Genomic DNA, 22878 nt, shown 5'->3' on the forward strand with positions numbered 1-22878 from the left:
GCGGGAGGCCAGTTAGGAAGTGCTATTATGGTAGTTCACAAGAGAGAGAAGACGACCTTTGGTCTGAGAGGTGGCAGTTATTGGGATGGATGGAAGAGCCCAAATTCTAGATGTTTTAAGGTAGGACAACTAGAACATGCAGACGATTAGAATTAAAGGAGAATAAAAAAAGAAAGTGCAGATGACTCCAAGTTTACATTTTAGTGCTAGGTGGATGGTGAGCTATTTTCTAGAATGGGGCAGACTGGAATGATTGACTAGGTTCCCATCATGGAAGATGCCAAAGCAAGAACTCGGCAACCCCCGACATCAAAGTCCCTGGATCATGATGTAATTGAGAAACTCTTGATTCTCTGTGTAACCCAAAAATTCCTAACCCTTCAGAACACCATTGTGTTCTGACTTAGCTGCATTGGCCTTTCTCATCTAAGTCGACCACTACCCCCACCAAAACCCACCTACATTCCAAATCCTCTCCTCTGCCCTGAGGAGCTCAAAGGAAGAAAGGCAAAATACTGTTGAAGCAGTATTGGGAAGCAGAGAATAATCCAAATATCAATTCTCTCCCTTCTAGCTTTATACATTATCAGAACATACTGTTCAAAGTGCTTTATCAGCTTCCCCCTCTATAATTAGGGCAGGGAGGAGATACTTCACAGAGTTTTCTTTTCTTTTTTTTTTTTTGAGTTTGTTTATTTATTTATTTGCAGGAGAGGAACAGAGAGAAGAGGGATAGAGAAAATCCCAAGCAGGCTCCATCCTGTCAGTACAGAGCCTGATGTGTGCTCAAACTCACAAACTGTGAGATCATGACCTGAGCTGAAATCAGGAGTCGGATGTTGAACCAACTGAGTCACCCAGGCACCCTTTTTCAGAGTGTTTTCATTTTAAAGACTGAAACAAAGCTATATATGTAAAGCACTTAGCACAGTGCCTAAATTATGTTAGGGGTTTAATACACATTAGATGTTATTACTCTATATGTTTCTTTCTCTTAGCTGTTTTCAAAGGAAATTTATTACCAAGTACCAATTTGCTACTTATACAGAGATCCTGGAAATAAGTTTGTTTTTTTTTTTGTCTCTAGCTCTATGTTTAGGCATGTTTAGTAGGCATGTAATCATTCAGGCAAAAAATTCTGCCACCAGAAAACAGATAGATATTTGACTACATTTGCCAAACTAAAAAAAATTAAGATGCGTTAGGACAAAGGGTCTTTTTCTGATTCATGAAATTATTTGTATGAAAAGTCTTACCAAGATATAAAATTAAATTGTATTTAGTTGTACATTTAATTAATTCTTTATTGAGAAGAATAAAATTATATGAAATGAGTACTATTTCAGAAATTCAGGACATATGGTCACTGTCCAGTGGAGATCAATATAATGAGAGTTTAATTGCATTTCCTGCCAAAGAATAACTTCTTTGGTATGTAGACATAACTAAGAGGCTGAAGACAACAAAAGAATGTCTCACTGAGGAGCATTTTGGTATCTCTTTTCCTATAAATTTCAAAGTGTGGAGAAGACAGAATAGCATTAACTCTTTCAAGGGGTTAGAGTTTATAATATCTAACTTGATTCATTTTATTTCCATATAGAAATGTGTTCCTTCTTTGAAGCCATCTAACCAAATAGGAGGATCATAAAGAATCTGGGTTTTGAAGTACCTTTTTTTTTTTTAGTTTATTTATTTATTTTGAAAGAGACAAAGCATAAGTGAGGGAGAGGCAGAAAGAGAGAGAAACCCAAGCAGGCTCCATGCTTCCAGCACAGAGCCCAGTGTGTGGCTCAAACTCATGAACCATGGGTTCATGACCTAGGCTGAAACTAAGAGTTGAAAGCTTAACTGATTCAGTCACCCAAGAGGTCCCCCCGCTTTTTTGAGAGAGAGAGAGAGAGAGTGAGAGAGAAAGCAAGCAGAGGAGGGACAGAGAGAAGGAGAGAAAGAATCCCAACCAGGTACCACACTGTCAGCACAGAGCCTGATGCAGGGCTCAAACTCACAAACTGTGAGTTCATGACCTGAGCTGAAATCAAGAATCAGACACTTAACAAACCTAGGCACCCACGTGCCCTGGGATTAGGAAGTACCTGAAAGGTCAGTGATCCAAATCTCCATCTGGATAGAAAATAAATGAGGAAAAGAAATATTCCTTGCTGTTCTAGTTCTAACCAAGAACTGCTACTGCTACTCCCACCATTCCACATTCAGCTTCCCTTGCAGGACAAACTAGCAATCCTGTCCCATCAATGGGCATAGCTTTACCCTGTTTACAGAAGCAAAGCAATGAGATTCCCATGACAGGCCTTTTCTTAGTCTTAGTGGCTTTTCTATTTGTAGGAAGTCTCCATTAGCCTCAGATATCTATTAAATCTTAATACACCAAACAAGCAGAGGGTAATAGGCAGAATAATAATCCTCTAAAGGTGTTCCTATCTTAATCCCTGATATCTGTGGATATATTATATTAATGATATGGGGGAAAATAAGGTTACTAAGGAATAAATTTTGAGATGGGGAGATTATCCTATCCTGGATTACTTAGGTAGGCCCAATGTAATCATAAGAATTCTTCTTCCTTTTTTTTTTTTTTTTTCCCCCAAAGACGGAGCATGAGCAGGGGAGTGGTGGAGAAAGAGACACAGATCCAAAGCAGGCTCCAGGCTCTGGGCTGTCAGCACAGAGCCCCCTGCAGGGCTAGAACCCACAAACCGAGAGATCATGACCTGAGCCAAAGCTAGATGCCCAACCAACTGAGCCACCCATGTACCCCCCCTTTTTTTTAATTTATTTATTTTGAGAGAGAGACAGAGAGTATAAGTGGAGGAGGCACAGAGAGAAGAGACACACAGAATTCAAAACAAACTCCAGGCTCTGAGCTGTCAGGACAGAGCTTGAGCTTGATGCAGGGCTTGAACCCATGAACTGTGAGATCATGACCTGAGCCAAAGTCAGACACTTAACTGACTGAGCCACCCAGGTACCCTGTGAAAGAGAATCTTAAGCAGGCCCCATGTTCAGTGTGGAGCCAGATGCAAGACTCTATCCCACGACACTAGGATCATGACTTGAGCCAAATCAAGAGTCAGACACTCAACCGTCTGAGTCATCAGGTGTTCCCTCCCCTCCACCTTTTTTTTTTTTTTTTAAATAAGGATCTTATCTGTGAAAGTGAGAAGCAAGAGAATGAGGGCCAGAGTCAGAAAGAGAGAGATGGAAAGAAGGTACCCTAGCTTTGAAGATGCAAGAAGGATCCAAAGCTTAGGACTGTGGGCAGCCTCTAAAAGCTGGGAAAATGTAAGGAATTGGGTTCTCCCCAAAGCTTCGAGAAAAGAACATAGCACTGCTGGCATATTGATGTTAACCCCAGCAAGACCCATCTTAGACTTTTGACCTCCAGAACTATAAGAGAATAAATTTATGTTGTTTTAAGCCACTAAGTCTATGGTAATTTGTTACAGCAGTAATAGGAAACTAAAACAGATAGATAAACAAGAGGGTAACAAGACATTGTTTCCTCCCAAGGCCTCTTGAAAACCTCACAGGGAGCAAACACCCCAGGTGGACACCTGCCTGTCTTCTTGGCCTCCAAAGGTTAGCCTACCATTCCACAACCTACTGAAGGCTTTTACCACAGCACAGTGATGTGAAAAGTTGAGGTTTTAATTATTAGTGTGTGAAATAGTCTGGAGGGAAGAGTGAAAGTGAGGGGCAATAAAAAGGGGCAGGTATGAGCCAAAGGAGCCCAAGAACAGAGTAGCCAATGATGAAAGAAAAGTCATGACCATCAGGATTAGCCCACCAATACCAGTACCAAGCCTTAGCCATCCTGGCCTTCCTTCTGTTCCCTGAGCTCACTGAGCTCATCCAGATGTTGGGTCCTTCTGCCTGGAAAGCACTTTCCCTAACAGTTCATGGATTTTCAGACCTCACCTTAACTGGCACCTCTCAGACACCGTCTATATAGCAACCAGCCAGGCAATATTATAACACTCATTTTAATTCTTTTCTTAGCATTTACCAGTATCTGATTATTTTCTTGTTTATATATTTATTTATCACCTATGTTCCCCAGCCAGAATATAAGCTCCATGAGAGCAAGGACCTTGTCTGGTTTTTTGCACTTATCTCTTCAGGGTCCAGATCAGTATATGGCACATAATAGAAGGTCGTCAATAAATATATGTAGAATGAATAGAAGACAGTTGAAAAGTTTAAGTTACTCATTGGATATGAGGTGGAGACAAAAGGATGAGTCACATAGGTTCCAAAGATTTTAGCCTTAAGTGACTCAGAGATGGTGGTGCCATGGACACAGATAGAGGAACAGAAGAAAAAAATAAATTTGGGATATAAAGCCAAGGATTCACTTGGTTTTTAGTATGCTGGGCATGAAGTAACAGTAGGAAGTCCTACAGCTCAACAACTGCTCAACAATTTCAAGAAATTTGAAAACAGGCATTTGGAAATGTTTCCATCATTTTGAAATTTTATTGCCAAAAATGATATGTGGGCATCTCGTGTACAAACATTTGTACCAGAATGCTTTAAAGACATGGGATACAGAATTTACTAACCTATTTTTAAATTTTTTTAAACAGAAGTTCAGCAGGTATTGGACCTGTTTTGTTAACACTATGAAAAAATGTGTACTCTTTCCAATTAGCTTACAAGAACAAGTGATTGACATCAAGGAAAAAGGAAACTTACTAACTTGAATTTCAACAAAAACATATGCATAATCATAGTTACAAAACTAGAGCTGAGTCTCATGACTTAGGAAGTGTACTTCCATTTGGAGCTATGTCACTTTATGAGGCTTTTGGCATCTACATCAGCCATTAAACCTTCACACTGAACTAAATGTAGAGCAAGACCTACAAATCATAGTATTACAAGTATAAACCAATATTTTTAAAAAGTAGACACACTAAATTATGAGCTTTTGTTTGTCATAAATAAACAAACTAAAAATTACTCTAAATGTTTTAATCTCATTTTTGTCTCATCCTTTTACAATTTCCATTTTGGAGTATGTTTTTGAATGGGCACAATATATTCATGCACCGATAAACATGTAATTTACTTGAAAAATAACTACACTGGGAGTGTATGGCTGAGATTTCCTTACCCACAGGATGCCCAATCACTGCTCTATGAAGCCAGAGGAATCGCCATAAAATGCACATGGGCCCACAGCATAGTAACCCTTCCCCAGTTTCCCAGTCTACACAGCCACAGTCCTCTCATGACCAACAGAAGGGTAAAATACATTCAAGGAAGTGTCCCATCCCTTGAGCGTATGCAGATCCCCGAAATATTGATAAGGAGATAAAGTACAGAGGCAATTTGTTAATATGACGGCTACTAGCTTGCTGTTTGGATGAGGTGAGCAGACAGTTATTCTCAAGCCCTGGCTCCTAGCCCCAGCTCAGTCTCCTTCTTTTGCTATCCTTTTCTCTCAAGAAAGCATATGGAATGCCAGTGGGGGAGAGTCACCATATTATAGGGATAACCTTGAATTTGCTCTAATTTAAGATTTTTAAGGAGTAAAGCCGTCACAAACCTAATACTTTATTATTAGTAACACATTATTTGGCTGCTCCCTGGTGAGTGAGAAAGCCTCTTACAGCATCAAATCTCAACTCTTAGCAGCATTCTTGACCCTGCCATGCTCTGAGATCTCACTTCCTACCAACATAGGTCTCACATTTTATACTCTGTTGCCTGCACATACCATGCTGTTTCTTTCCTTGTTTATACAGTCCTGTTTGCCCAAAATGTACTCCACTCCTATCCTTATCTAGTTAACTTCTATTCTTAACTTAAAACTAATTTCAAACCACCTCTTTCAGGACGTCTTCCCTGACCCACTGCAGGGTACGTTTGCTGGCCCTCCTTTATGTTCCCGTCATACTCTTTTGCATGGCTCTCTCACTGCACCAGAATTATCTATTTATGGATTGGTCATCCCCACAAGAATGTGAGCTTTCTTTTAGGCTGAGCCTGGAGTCTTACTGGTAAGCATAGTGCCTGGCATGTAGCAGGCATTCCATAGATGTTTGCTGGGTGAGAGAGTGAAGCAAGTGAATCAGAAGGCATACGTAAACCACTGAATATTTAGGACTGACAGAATCAAAGGTTAATCCAGTGATAAAATATCTACGTTTAATTGCTGGTACTTCATTGCCTAAGAATATGACTTTAATGAGAAATTGCCAAAGAATGAGACATTACAAGGAAAGTAGAATTAGAGGAGGTGAGGCCAGTGAAAAGATACAGAAGAGGAGAGGACCTCAGATGGGGTCCCTTCCAAACAAGGTCACTTCTCCCCTTCACAGCTATTACCACAGAGCAAAGACCTTCGAGGTAATCTGTGGCTGGAGAGGGTTGCAAACCCAGGGACTGTCAGACATGAACCCTGTAGTTGCTTCATTATCCAGAGGTCTGAGGGATCCCAGAGAAGGCAGAAAGTATGGACAGTAGAGAGGGGCTCCCAGGGAAACCTCAACTATGGCTATTTTCCAACAGGTATGAAACTATTTCCATTTCTTACCAATTGTTACAGCCACACCAGTGAATATCAGCTTAATATCAGGTTGCCTATAGGCAAATCAGGTAATATTATCTATACCTCTATATGTCCAGGGAGAATAATGGCTCCTTTAACAGCTGAGGGGTTTTATTAGCTAAGAACTCTTTCCCTCTTGACATTTGAGAACACTTTCTCAAGAACTTGGGTGGATAGAACAAGCTCTAAATGAACACCTAGTGATTTTTTTTTTCACTCTTTTTGTTTCCCTTAAAAACTTGCCTTTAATTGTGTTAGGTAGTTCTGATCTTCCTCTTAGCAATGAAATGAAAGTTGATTTAGGCCTTGCCTATAAGGGACTTTTAGTCACAACCAGCAAGAGTTTTACATTTATTTGCATTCCATGTTTCTTTTGTGTAATTGGAAGAAATTTCCATTCAGTCCTTAACCTCATTTTTACAGAACCTCTAACAAACGCCTCAGATCCAGACACATGCCAACACTCTTGGCAAAATAAATGAAATGGGCTTTCATCAGAAATGATCAGTTCTCCTCCCAGAGAGTTTCTATGATTCCAGCACTTGATGGGATCTTTTTTCCTTCCCACCTAATGGATTTATTCCTCATTCGATTGTCCTTTCCACACCAAGAATAAGCTGCAGTCCCTTTCCACATGGATCTCACTTGGTGTTTTCATTTTCCAGGATTGATTCACTCTCAGAAGGTGAAAGGTGGGGGGCTCTGAAACCATCTTCGAAATGACCCAAAGTGGCTTCAGTGTGCAAAGCAGCTGATTAAATTATTTTGAAGAGCTGATGGATGCTTTAAAAATCTCTGCACTGAATGCAATTACCAACGTTTTACAAAGAGCACTTTGAGGCCACCTGTATACCAAACCACCCTCATGTTTGTTAAATATGTAAAGTCTCTGGGGAAACTGGGTGGTTCAGTTGTTCATGGTCCTAGAATTTGATCACTGCATCAGCCTCTGTACTGACAATTTAGAGCCTGCTTGGGAGTCTGTCTGTCTGTCTCTCTCTCTCTCTCTCTCTCTCTCTCCCCCCTCCCCCACCAAATCTCTCAAAATAAATCAATAAACTTAATAAAAACATGTAAAATCCCAGGTCCCATAACAGAACTAAACTTTTCATGGTGAGGGCCTAGAGATCTATATTTTAAAAAACACTTTTATGTATTTATTCATTTATTTAGAGAATATGAGTGGGGGAAAGCCAGAGAAGGAAAGAGAGAAAGAGAGAGAGAGAGAGAGAGAGAGAGAGAATCTCAAGCAGGCTCCATGCTCAGCACAGAGCCAGACACAGGGCTCAATTCCCATGACCCTGGGATCATAACCTGAGCTGAAATCAAGTGTTGGACACTCAACTGACTGAGCTACCCAGATGCCCCTCAAAACACCTTTTTTAAGGCATCAGAATTGGCAAAGAGGAAGTCAAACTTTCACTCTTTGCAGATGACATGATACTCTACATCGAAAACCCAACAGACTCCACCAGAAGCCTACTAGAACTGATCCAAAAATTCAGCCAAGTTGCAGGGTACAAAATCAACGTACAGAAATCGGTTGCATTTTTATACACCAACAATGAAGCAACAGAAAGCGAAATCAAGAAACTGATCCCATTCACAATTGCACAAAAAACCATAAAATACCTCGGAATAAACCTAACCAAGGATACAAGAGATCTGTATGATGAAAACTATAGAAAACTTATGAAGGACATTGAAGAAGACACAAAGAAATGGAAAAACATTCCATGCTCATGGATAGGAAGAATAAATATAGTTAAGATGTCATTACTACCTAAAGCACTCTACACATTCAATGCAATTCCAATCAAAATTGCACCAGCATACTTCTCAAAACTAGAACAAACTATCCAAAAATTTGTATGGAACCACAAAAGACCCCGAATAGCCAAAGTAATACTGAAAAATAAAACCAAAACGGGAGGTATCACCATCCCAGACTTCAGCCTCTACTACAAAGCTGTCATCCTCAAGACAGTATGGTATTGGCACAAAAACAGACACATAGACCAATGGAACAGAATTGAGAACTCAGAAGTGGACCCAAAAGTATACAGCCAACTGATCTTTGACAAAGCAGGAAAGAATATCCAATGGAAAAAAGACAGCCTTTTTAACAGATGGTGTTGGGAGAACTGGACAGCAACATGCAGAAGAATGAAACTAGATCATTTTCTCACACCATGCACAAAAATCAACTCAAAATGGATAAAGGACCTGAACGTGAGACAGGAAACTATCAACACCCTAGAGGAGAAAGCAGGAAACAACCTCCTTGACCTCCACCGCAGCAACTTCTTACTTGACACATCCCCAAAAGCAAGGGAATCAAGAGCAAAAATAAACTGTTGGGACCTCATCAAGATTAAAAGCTTCTGCACAGCCAAGGAAACAACCCAGAAAATTAATAGGCAACCAACGGAATGGGAAAAGATAGTTGCAAATGACATATCAGATAAAGGGTTAATATCCAGAATCTATAAGGAACTCACCAAACTACACGCCCGAAAAACAAACAACCCAGTGAAGAAATGGGCAGAAGACATGAACAGACACTTCTCCAAAGAGGACATCCAGATGGCCAACAGACACATGAAACGATGCTCAGCATCCCTCCTCATCAGGGAAATACAAATCAAAACCACACTGAGATACCACCTCACGCCAGTCAGAGTGGCTAAAATGAGCAAATCAGAGAACTCTAGATGCTGGCGAGGATGTGGAGAAACGGGCACCCTCCTACACTGTTGGTGGGAATGTAAACTGGTACAGCCCCTCTGGAAAACAGTGTGGAGGTTCCTCAGGAAACTAACAATAGAACTCCCTTATGACCCAGCAATAGCACTGCTAGGAATTTACCCAAGGGATACAGAAATGCTGAGGCATAGGAGCACATGTACCCCAATGTTCATAGCAGCACTCTCCACAATAGCTAAAACATGGAAAGAGCCTAAGTGTCCATCAACAGATGAATGGATCAAGAAGATGTGGTTTATCTATACCATGGAATACTACATGGCAATGAGAAACAATGAAATCTGGCCATGTGTAGCAACATGGATGGACCTTGAGGGTGTTATGCTGAGCGAAATAAGTCAGGCAGAGAAGGACAAATATCATATGTTTGCACGTATAGGAGGATTAGGAGGAACTTGACGGAGGAACAAGGGGGAGAAGAAGGGCGGAAATGGTGGGGGAAAGGGAGAGAGGCAAACCATGAGAGACTCTTGAATGCTGACAAAAACTGAGGACTGATGGATGTGGGGGGGAGGCGGGGATGGGCATGGAGGAGGGCACTTGTGGGGATGAGCACTGGGTGTTATGTGGAAACTAACTTGACAATAAACTATTTGTAAAAAAAAAAAAACACCTTTTAAAAAAATTATTTATTTACTTTGAGAGAGAGTGTGTGTATGCACACATGTGAGCAGGGGAGAGGCAGAGAGAGAGGGTTAGAGAGAATCCCAAGCCGACTCCAAGCTGTCAGCACAGAGCCTGATTTGGGGCTTGATCTTGTGAACCATGAAATCATGAACCGAGCTGAAATTAAAAGTCAAATGCTTAACTGAGCTACCCAAGTGCCCCCCAAAAAACTTTTAATAAAGTATAATATACATACAGAAAAGTACGCATCCTATAAGTGGATAACTTGCTGAAGTTTCACAACTAAACCCATCAAACCTCAGATACTCAGATCAAGAACCACAATATCACCTTCCCAGATTTCTCTCTTTCAGTCACAACCTATTCCCCTAACTCAAGGTTAACCATTTATCTTAACTTCTAAGCTAGAGAAGAGTTTCGTCTGTTTTTGTTTTTGTTTTGGTACTGTCTACAAATGGAATCATACAGTATGTATTCTTTTGTGTCTGGTATCTTCACCAATTATATTGTGAGATTCAATCATATTATTGCATGTAGCTGTAGACTGCTCATTCTCTTTGACTGATGGTATTTCACTGTGTGATTAAACCAAACTGTATTTATTCATTCAACTTAAATATAAATGACACGAATTATTTCTACAGAACCACCAGAATGGCTAAATTACAACAGAAAAAACCCAAGTGTTGTTGAGGCTGTGGGGCAACGGAAATTCTAACACACTGACAGAGAGACTGTCATTATATAACCACACTAGAACACTTTTCAGCAGTATCTCCTAATGCTGAATACATGACTAGTTGATGATGCAGGAATTCTATTCCTAGATACATGCCCAACAGAAATACATATGTTCATCACAAATACACAAACTAGAATGTCCATTGTTGTCCATAATAGACAAAAACTTGGTACTACCTAGAAGTCCATCCATAATTGAGCCATATCTGCATTTTTAACAAGTTTACCAGTTGATTCTTTTGTACACAGAAATTTTGAGGATCTTTGAATTTGGTATTCTGAAGATTTACTCTGAGATTAAGCTTAGGAATTTCAGCAACTATCAAAATCCATAAGGTCAATATGTTTGAATTTGTCAGGGAAAAGAGATATTTTTTCATCATCAAACTTACAACAGGGAATACTTAAGCACCATATACATTTCCCCATTACTTGGAAAACTGAGCACTTCATAAAAGAATGTTTCAGAAAATGTGTTAAAATTTTAATTGTGTTTTCACAGCCATGGACTTAGGGCAGCTGCTGCTACTCCTCAATCACACTATCACTGTTGTGAATGAATATTTCATATACTGCTGTTTTCCCATGAAGTTCCTTTGATTAAATAAAAACTGGGATTTGCAAGCTCAAGAAATAACAGAAAACACTCAGTTCTTAGAAACTGAGTGGAAGCAATTGAGCAGACTCTTACTCTTAAGTCATATGCAAGAGTTTATTGTATACTGGTGGCAGCTGACAGGTTTGGAATAATCAACTACGTAAGTGACTACCCTTAAGATGAGAAGCCTTAAATAACATACAGATAACACAACAGGCACTCTTAGGGAAGTGAAAAAACACCCAGAAAGTAAACCACCTTAAAGATAAACAAAGAAACAGCCATTGTTATTCCTCAGGATTTCCACAGACTAAAAGTGGTCTAAAGAAATGCCAAATACAAATTATTTGGAATCACCAAATATTTAGAACTGAAAGACTCTAAGGGACATCTACAAAGAGGAAAGGAGATACTCAATATGGGTATAATCAAGTAATCAAAAATTATACATGGCTGTGATTTAAAATTTTTTATTATAACATTTATTCGTGTTTGAGAGAGAGAGAGCAGGGGAGGGGCAGAGAGAGAAGAAGACACAAAATCCTAAGCAGGTTCCAGGCTCTGAGCTGTTAGCACAGAGCCTGATCTGGGGCTCAAACCCACAAACTGTGAGATCATGACCTAAGCCAAAGTCATAAGCTTAACTGACTGAGCCACCCAGGTGTCCCTCATGGCTGTGATTTTAAAATAATTCTCTAGAGCCAAATTCTTAGGCACTCAGTAAAGTGACTGAATTTAGACTTTATTTAATTTAGACTATGTGCACATCTCAGCACTTACTAAAGAAACACAACAAACTTAAGGAGCATCTCCAGGTAGAAGCCATGAACCTGTCTTTCTTCTAAAACTAGAACTATCGTAGATATTGTTCTTTTTGTTATATTTACAATGGACTATTAGAAGGTAAATTTCTAAATTACAAGTTTCAAGAGCCTACTAGTAGGCACCAATATCTCAAGCCTAAGATATAGAAGGGACCAGTGGCATTTAAAACAACTACACACTTGAGGGGAATTGTGTGTCAGGTTCAGAAGGTGAAATGAAAGAGTATTGCTCCTGGGTCTTGGAAAACAAACACTATGTGCAAGTGACTGTGACATGACAAATATGGAGGAAGAACTCTGACTGTAGCAGCAGAAAGTTTAAAAGCTAAGAGTAAAGAGGAAAAAAAATCATCCTTGCTTCTATCATTAATCTGCTTGGTCTCAAGAGAGATGGCAAATACTTAAAATATCAAGAGGCTTATTCACTTACAAGAAGCAGCTCATCTGAGAATATACATCTAATCTACCCTAAATTCTAGGACATCACTTCTCTTGGCCCTTGAGATCATCCTTGAAGTTAAAGGATGGTGGTGGGAGGAGGGCTGGCAGTGATAATAGTTGGCCTGTGTACAAGAGCACTGGCAAGTCAAAGTTTTGAAATGGCCTGTCTTTGTGACCTCTGAGGACTCCACCACCATGTCTTCATGCTCTCTAGAATGACAGCCTCAAAGGGTATCGTCAAGAAAAAGATGCTCTTGATTTGGTAGTTTTTTTGCTTGTTTTGTTTGTTTGTTTGTCTTTTTTGGGGGGAGGAGAAAAAAGAAGTTGACTCTTCTTAGGACAAGAAAATGATTTTAAATATGGTAACTTTTGTTTTTTTCAGTTGGAAGCTAACCTGGCAGTTAGCTGTTCTTTGAGACAAAAGCTTTATCTCCTTATAATTTAGTTTACTTGGACTGCACAGGAGTTTTATAATTAAAAATGGTCTCCAACAGTGTTACTAGTGAGCTCACTATAATTTCATGTTTAAAATACAGCTTTGCCCACAGACAGCAAAGACAAACCAAGGACAGCAGCATTGGCCTGCTGAGGCCCTCCTTCTCTGAGCAGAAAGTAAACACTGGGATACTTGGGTTGTTCCATGCTTTTGAGCTCTAATTAAGTCCACCTGTACTTCTCAAACAGAACTGATATGGCTGCCACCAGGGTGAGCCATGCATCAGTTCCAAACAGACTTTCTTGTTCTACTGCTTGCACCCCATTCTTAAGGCCACCCTGGCACTACCCAGGCTCAGCTCTGCCTCACCTCCTTTTGGGCCAACCAAGCAATCCAGTTGGAAACCACTAAATATTTGACAAACAGAGGAAACTTGTGGACTGTCTGGACTAATTCCCATCCATACCACCCTAGCGCAGTGCTGATTCCCTCACATGTTTGTGTGGTACTGGGAACTGAGCAAAGGTACACATGGGCTAGATTCACAAAATATAAGCTCCGCAAAAGCAGGTGTATCTGTGTGCCTTATTCAGGGTTACCTCTCCAGGGCCTAGAACGGTGCCTGGCATATACTAAGAGCTGAATTAGTATTTGGTGGGTGTGATGCTGATGCAGAGAAGATGAAAACATGAATCAGAAGAAACTCAGCAACATGGGCCTGGCTCTTATGTACTGGAAATAAGAGAATGTAGGTGGACAGGAGAGAGAAGGAAAAAGAGGAGGAAGGTTGAGGTGTGAGTCATTGTAGTCTTTGGTGAGGAGCTTACATTCTCATTTAAGTGAAAAGAAACCATAAAATGAAGTTAAGCATACAAGTGGATTGATCTTTATTCATTAAAAAGGTTTCTCCTATAGCTGTATGAAGAATGGCTATGCGGAGAAGCAGGGAGACCAGTCAGGAGACTGCTGCAGTGGCTTCACTGGCCTGTGGCAGTGACATTGTGAGAAGTGGTCTGCGTTAGATATAGTGTACAGCTGCAGGACCTGTTGATGGATGAAGGTGAAGTAGGAAATAACCTGAGGGATCAAGTGTGACTTCTAGGATTTTGACTAAGCAACTGAGTAGATGATGGTGCTATTTACTGATATGGGGGAGTTTGAGAGAGAAGAAGATGTATGGGGTAGGCACAGAATCAAGAGTGTGTTTAAAAAAAAAAAAGTATGTTTTAGCCATGCTGAATTTGAGGCTGTTAGACATTCAAGAGTTTCATGATGTCAAGCAATAGTTGGATAACAGATCTAAAAGTATGAGCACAAATAATGCTTAAGATAGGGATTCAGAAGTCATCAGCATATTCATGAAATGTAAAACTCTGGGCCAAGATGACACCACCTAGGCAGACTAACTTTGCATCAATAGCATCTTCTTTAGGGATGATCAGCTCCAGGGTTATGGAGAGCTCCCCAGCATCCTGCTAGCTCACAGCCAGATTTCTTTCAGACTGATTCTTATTTCTGTTGTTGATGTAATATGAACAAATTAGGGAAAGCTACAGGGACAAATGTCTGATTTACATGAAGCTTTAAGGATGATGAAGGCTCCTTTTTAAACTAGATAATCTAGAGGTGAAAGCAGCAAAATATAAAAGCAAACACAAATAATCATTCTTCTCTAACTTGGTTTCAAGTCTGTTTTCTTAGTGAAGCTAATGCCATGTGAAATGCTGGGGGTGGAGGTAGAAAGGAGCCTCCAAACATTCCTGTTTAATGACATAATTTTCTAGCCAAAGAATCAAGAGATCTTGGACAGCAGGACTTAGGAGATAAGGAAAAGGGCAAACCATTAACATTTAGGTAACATAAACACAGAACCTTTTGTTTTTTTTACACTTTAAAAATATTCTATCTTGAAAGATATGATGCTTCAGTCCAAATATATTTGATTTTCATTTTTAAATTGTAAGGTCTCATTGTGTTTACTGCAATAACCTTCTAAGGCACATCTGTAATTTTGAGGAGAAAACTAAAGCTTAAAGTTCTATAACAAATAGATCTAGTTTTCTATTTTGCCACTGGGAAACTAGGAAGACTGCACATTATGTTTCATAACCAAAATCCCCCAGAGTCCTTACACAAAACCTAAGCTGTATACATGACTCTCCTTTGAAACAGTGGAATCTTGGGGTGCAGCCAAACTTCACAAAATAAGTCAAGGAATCTCCCATGATGCCAAGGACTCTAGTCAGAGTTTGCAGTATATGGGGGACCATATTTCCTATTATCCATTTATATAAATATAAACACAAACATAAAAAAAAGAAGAGGAAGAAAGAAGTAGAGAAAGAAATGGAAGAAAGAAAGGAGGAAGGGAAGGGATGGAAGAAGGGAGGGTCAGAAGGAGGGATGAAGGAAAGAATGAATTTATTTCTAGAGGTCAGAGAAAAGGCTTAGTTTTTTTTTCTTCCTGGAATCATTAAATCTTGATCTAAGGGCAAAGGAAGTATATGGTTCTTCTCACTTTACACCAGAAAATAGCATATTTCCTGATCCTTCACTCTAAAACCACTGCAACATCAAACTGGACCTAAAATCCCAAGTTTCACCTTGAATTGAGAATCAATCTGTATACTCTGAGAGTCCTTCCTCATGCTTTCCTTTCACTGCAAAGAAAGGAAGCTGTCTAATGCTTTGTACATATTTACTACAATGCCATACTTTTTCTAAAGGGATAAAACAAGCATCTCTATTTCCTCTCACTCTCAAATGGTGTGTCTTTGAACTTGACCTTGCCTACCACATTTGTTAAATAACAAACTTTTATCAAGTCCACTTTGAAATCTGCCTGCTTTTATCTACTCTCTAGTCCAAACATTATACTCACTACAACTAGAATTAGTTTAGTAAAGAGCAAGCTCTAAACACACACACACACACACACACACACACACACACACACACAAACACACACACACACAGAGAACACATTCTTATCATCACCAAAATTTAAAAAATAAAGAGTAAGCTCTTTCATGCCTCTTTATCTTTGCACACATTTTCTCCTCTCTCATTACACTTATTTGTTTCATATGGCTGTGTTCCTCATTTATGTCTTTTATATTTATACCTCGGTCTAACATCATCCTTAAAGGAAGAGGTCACAAGTGAAATATTAATTTTTTTCCTAATTTAAATCCTTTTGGTAGGTTAGTTATATTAATGGCCCTAGTACTTCACTTTTGCCATGTAACTTGGCAGTGCCCTTATGCTCTGGGTAGAGCATTCTGTCCTATTCTGACTCTGGGTTTAGATAGGTGACTTGTTTTGGCCAATGGGATGTTAGCAAACAAATTCAAGCAGAAACTTCTGTAAGTGCTTGCACATTTCTACTTGTACTTGTGTGCCTCTGCCATTGCTATGAGAACATGATCTGGCTGACCTGCTGGCTAGTTATCATATAACAGAGCCAAGTTGTTACGGTCACCCAAGCTAGGCTATCCCAGAGCAGTCCACCAGTCCCCAGACATGTGAATTACCCCAACCTAAATCAGCAGAGCTGCTGAGCCATCTCACAACTAACTGCATATCCAAAAAGTAAGAGTCAAGAGCTAAATCAGGGGTTAGCTAATTATGACCCATGACCCAAATCTAGCTCACCACCTGTTTTTGCACAGCCCACGGGGAAAAAGTCAAGGCCATTCAATTTCTTGGTAGAAAAAAATAAAAATTCATAACATAAGAAATAATATTTCATAATGTGAAAATTATATAAAATTAAAATTTGAGTGTCCATAAAGTTTCACTGGAATATAGGCACATTCATTTCTTTATATGTTGTCTATGGCTGCTTTTGCACTACAAGGGCAGAGCTGAGTCGTTGTAACAAAGACTGCATGTTCTGAGAAGACTAAGTTATTTACTATCTCACCCTTTAAAGAAAAATATTGCCAAATCCTGAACTAAATATTTATTGCCATATGTCCCTGGGGCTTAGTGGTATTTTGTTACACAGCATCAGTGTGGCAAAAGTTCACTGACACATTATCTCCTCTGGAAGATAATTCCTTTCTCTTGTCCTCCCAGCAGAGTACTGGTGGAGCACAGAGGCCCAGGGTCAGAGCAAAACCAGCTCTCTCCTCCTCACCACTGTAGGTCTGGATTTCATGACCAGGGGCTCCAAGGACTAATGCCAGTACATCAAAGAATGTCACATTATTCAGTGGTTCCCATTCCAGGGAGCAAACAACATCAACCTCTCTGTCACGGTGACCAGTGGGGATCCAAAAGGACCCTTATCCTACTTATACTGCTGACAGTGTCACAAAACCTACGAGCCAGAGATTCCATCCACTTCCAGCTGCATACCCAGAGGTCAACTTGCGTAGGAGCAGAGGTAGGGAGAAGAAATCTCAAAGGTGAAAGGAAACCAGTATTTACTTAAATTATTACAATAGATTAAATTTACCAAATTAGACTAAAATTTAATTCCTACATTTGGATCCAGGATTGAAAACTTGGGAGTAACATCATTTTAGTCGATAAAGAAAAATTAAGAAGTTACATTTAATCTCTCAGAGTTATACAAATGAATTTCGCAAACCTGAAATGAATTTTTGTGGAATGAATAAACAGATGGTAAACTCCCCACCATATTGCCATGTACCCTTCACACTATCTTCTTCTGGTATTTCTATCCAGTTAAGGTATAGTCCAGAAATAACCCATTCCTCCCCTTGAACTGCCTTCCAACTTCAAGGAGCAAGAAGCAACTTCCAGGTCCAGCTCTCTATATTCAGAAATACCTATTAACCCTCCTCCTTACTCTGGTCTCTTGGCTCAGGAATCTAATAGGTGGTCTCAAAGTCTTGGACAAATTTACATGAAACAGACAGGCATTCTCCAGGTTACAGGAACTTACATCTTTCAGTAGACTTTGGCCTTAAACCTGTATTGAATATCTTTTGAGATTATAAGGAGGCAACGTTTTCCCCAATAGGAGAAAAAGTCAGATTCCCACATCTGGAGTTTGACCTTTGTACATGTTGTCATTTCACCCACCACAGGAAACCTTTCTGGGCTGGGCTGAAATGTGTAACTTCTCAACAGTGTGGCTGGTAGCAATCCCACCCAGCTGTGTGGAACGGGAAGTGACAGGGCAATTAATATTCTGTTAAAACTTCAGGGGGCTACTCCAAAGCTGGGCAGATTTCCGGGCTGACTCATCATGTTAAAACCAAACACGGTATTGTCTGTTCACTACTGCTGACTCACTTGTCAGCCCTAGAATATGTGCACCTGGGCAGAGCTGCAAAGTCTCAGATCTGCCTTTCCAAGGTTTTGCCCTTCAGTGCCAGCCATGTCCATTCACTCTGTGGTGAAGCATCTATAATGAGCCATGTGTGTGTGAAGGATGTTTTACAGAGGGAGATGATCAGCCTCTTTCCTGCCTTGGTTCATATGAAAACATCAAGGACAGAAGCACAACTGATACTCAAGAAGAATCATAGCATATCTAAGCTGGCAGGGAAGCTTAGAGATCAAACTATAAGTACTTTCCTAAAAGAGTGTGGGAGGGTGTATAGCAGAATGGGTAAGAGCTCTGAATCAGGCATCCTGAATTCACATCCCATCTCTGCCACTTGAACTGGAATTCTAAATAGGCAGCTAATATAACTATTAAGTAACTTTAAGAAAATTCCTCAGACTCTGTGAGCTTAGATTTCCTTATCTGTAAAATGAAGAATAATTATAGCACCTACCCCCTTGGGCTCTTGTGAGGATTAAAGGAGATAAAGTATAAAAAAGAATGCAGTGCTTGGCACAAAGTGCTCAGTAAATAGTAGCTATTATTAAGGCTGTTGAGACAATCCATGGAAACCTCTTTCCTGGACACAGGAAAGATCCCCCATGTGTTTGGTATTAGATGGGTAAAGGGAAGAGGAACATCATCACAAACTGGGTATTGATGGAGGTGGAAAAGGAAGAGGAGGAATAGTTGCCCAGGGCAGGGATGGGACCTAAATATCTTGAGGGGCTGTGCCTTGGGACCCAGGTAGGAAAGAACTCACTTTTCGTCTCAGTCTCAGGTCTACAAAGACAGTCATTCATTTTTTTAAAAGACCCCTCTGATTACAAGCCTCTGAACCTCTGCTCAGATTTCCCATTAAGGGTCTTGTTTAATTGTACATACAAGGCAGCAAAGACAAATTAAAAAAAAAAAAAAAAAAGGCCAGCCAGTAATGGCATACAGAAACTGATACTTACATGATACTTATTAAGTGCACTCTTTTTAAACCACTAATTCTTATTCCACAGAAAGTAGTCTTTATGTCAAAGTCCTTAAGAGGTCCAACAGCTTGTATAACCAGCAAACCTCATGGTTAGTTAGCAGCTTTTAGGACTTGGATTCCCGGTGATAAACAAAAGAATTTTGAAGGCCACAATCCATAAAGTCTCCATAGAAACATATGGAACTACTTAAGTAGGTTGGCTCAGGATTGTTGTTTTGAAAACAAGTATCCTCAGCCAGGATTTCCACTGAGTGCTATTTATTGAATGGTTAGAGAAGGGCAAGACCCCATGGGCCCTGTAGGGCTGCTCTTCAGCAATCTCAAACATTCTGCAGATATTGCTGTAAGCCTATGGGTACCCAGGAAAGAATACAAAAAGTCTGTATGTTTGTATTCATCCCACCAAAAGCATTGAGGACCCTCATGAAGGAGCCTGCACTCCTTAAATATCCTTCTACAAATCTCTTATTGCAAGATTTTATGCCTCTGGTTCTCTCATTTATTACTCTCAGAATTTTTTTGATTATAACCTGACACCAAGATTCAACTGGCCAGTCTGTCCTTTGTACCTTAACAATAACCATCCAAACTTCTATTATATGATAGATGATTCCAAAGCTAGTATACTACTACTGAACTGTGAACAGCAATTGTGATCTGCTTCTCTTCTGTATCTCCAGGATTTAGCTTAATAGGTGCTTGACAATTCTTTTTATTGTATTAATAAAATCTAATTAATTAAGATTACAAGTTACTAAATGAATTAATTAGGCCTTGGCCACCCTAACCTTTGGAGTCAGTGGTAGAGCCATGGTTAGAACTCAAAATTCTGATACTTATGATAAGCTGCTTCACAAGGACTTCCAGTAAATCCAACATGTAATTGCTCTTGCTCATTGATGGCAGATTATGTGGCCACAAACATGCAGATATAAGATAGCTTTGGGATCCACTGGTCAACATACTTCAAAACATGGACGGTCAACCTTTCTGGCTTGTGCTCTTTTAGTAATTCATCTTGGTCCCCAAACAACACCAATTATCTTTCTCTTTTTAAAACTAATAATAAGGGTTTTTTTTTCTTATTATTAAAATATTACTCCAGGTATTCTGTTTTAGAAAATGTAAACTAAGATAAATCTCACTATAAATACCTAGAAATGTGGAATAAAATATAAAATTTAAAATGCTTTATATTCAAAGCCAAGCTCTCAGGAAAGAAAAATAAATCCTCAGGCCCCAGAAGCAAAGAGGTAATTGAAAACAGAACAAAGTTTTAAAGTGTCAGCTCATGATGTGGCTACATTATGGTGATAGAGGGTTTATTATTGATCTATTCACCTAAGGACTTGGAATTTCATGAGCATGTGGGAATATAAGGTGGGCATTGGGCCCAAGTGAGCAAGGAATTGGAACTAGGAAAACTGCATAAAAGTTACAACCTTAAAGGCCTGTACCCTATGCGAAAGTAGTTTAGGTAAAAATCCAGCCATGAGCATAGGGAGATATCAAGAAAATTAAAAATATAAATGGATGAGTTAAATAACAATTAGATATAGCAAGAAAATTTATAAACTGGAAAACAGATTTGAGGAAATTATTCAGAAAGTACAAAGACAGGGGCGCCTGGGTGGCTTAGTCGGTTAAGCGTCCGACTTTCGCTTGGGTCATGATCTCACGGTTCGTGGGTTCGAGCCCCGCGTCGGGCTCTGTGCTGACTGCCGGCTCGGAGCCTGGAGCCTGTTTCGGTCTGTGACTCCCTCTCTCTCTGACCCTCCCCTGCTCACGCTGTCTCTCTCTCTCTGTCTCTCCTAGAAGTGAATAAAAAAAAAAAAAAAAAAAAACGTAGTTAAAATTTCCTTTAAAAAAAAAAAAAAAAAGAAAGTACAAAGACATACATATATGGAAAATATGAAAGATAAAGAGATATAAAAGATAGAATAAGGAAGTCCAACATAAAATGGGACAGAGGCAATCTTTGAAAAGATAATGGCTGAAATATTTCCATAAATGACTAAGAGACTTGAATCCTGAAGTTGAAGAGTCATAATGAATTCAGAGAAAGATACACTAAACCTCAAATTAGCCATAACATAACAATACTTTATGTCTATTGTCTTCAGACAAAGAAGGTATCTCAAAGTGCTGTACAAAAATAATCATGAACCTAGAATTCAAAACCCAGCTACACTCTCATTCAAAAGCGAAGGTAAAATAAATACATTTTTAAAAAGACCAAGAATATTTACTGCTTACAGATAATGATGAAATCAGTACCTCCATAATTAACCAAACTTTATGCCATGATTTCTAAAAGTTAAAAATTGAACTGACAATAATATCCTAATGTCCTACTCCCTTGAACAACTATTATGAGCCATTTACAGACTTTTAATGCCACATTCCTCTATTTCTTCAGAACAAAGAAATCTCCTTCTTTTTAAATGTATATTTGAATGTCTTTATTTTTATTTATTTATTTAAATTCAAGTTAGTTAATATACAGTGTAATATTGGCTTCAGTAGAACCCAGTGATTCATCACTTACATATAATACCCAGTACTCATCCCAACAAGTGCCCTCCTTAATGTCCATCACCCATTTAGTCCATCCCACCTCCCTCCCCTTGCCCACAACCCCTCCAGCAATCCTCGGTTTGTTCTCTATCTTTAAGAGTCTCTTACAGTTTGTCTCCCTCTGCTTTTTTCTTATTTTTGCTTCCTGTCCCCTATATTCATCTGTTTTTGTTTCTTAAATTCCATGTATGAGTAAAATCATGTAATATTTGTCTCTAAATGTTGGGGCTGCTGGGTGGCTCAGTCAGTTGAGCGACTGATTTTGGCTCAGGTCAGGATCTCGTGGTTTGTAAGTTGGAGCCCTGCATTGGCTCTGTGCTGATAGCTCAGAGCCTGGAGACTGATTGGATTCTGTGTCTTCCCCACTCTCTGCCCCTCCCACACTTGCACTCAGTCTCTCTGTCTTTCTCTGTCTCTCTCTCTCAAAATAAATAAACCTTAAAAAAATTTTAAAGAAAGAGTCTCTAAACATATATTTGAATGTCTTTATGCAGGTATATTTGAACTCTTTCAGTCTTCCTGTTTTGAAAATGTATAGTTGACTCTTAAAACTTTGTTTATTTGTGAGTACTAGGCCCTCTCCTGTGGATCCTAAAGTAATTATTGGAAGAGGTATGTATGTGGGGAGGGGTTGGGGGGAAGGAAACTTGCATTCATATATAAGAAAATTTACAAAATGAATGTAGTAAGAACTAAGGTGGAGTATGTAATCCTGGCCTCTGGTTGTTGTTTTCATTTCTTCCTGCATAGAGATCTTAAATAAATGACAAAAAGGGCATATTTTAAAATTATAAATCTGTAGGTTTTCCAAAACATAGATCCTTATAGACAGAGTATAAGGGTATACTCATAAAGAAGAAAATTATAACCAGAGGAGGGGCAAGATGGCGGAGAAGTAGGGAGCTCCGTGCATTGCACTCACCCCCATATCTCACACGGAAGAGAACTGAAGCCATAGGAAACCTTACAGAACCCAAGAGATTGGGAGAAAAAGGACGCAGAAT

Source organism: Hyaena hyaena, unplaced genomic scaffold, assembly GCF_003009895.1.
Source record: "Hyaena hyaena isolate Hyena2069 unplaced genomic scaffold, ASM300989v1 scaffold_563, whole genome shotgun sequence".
NCBI classification, from domain to species: Eukaryota; Metazoa; Chordata; class Mammalia; order Carnivora; family Hyaenidae; genus Hyaena; species Hyaena hyaena.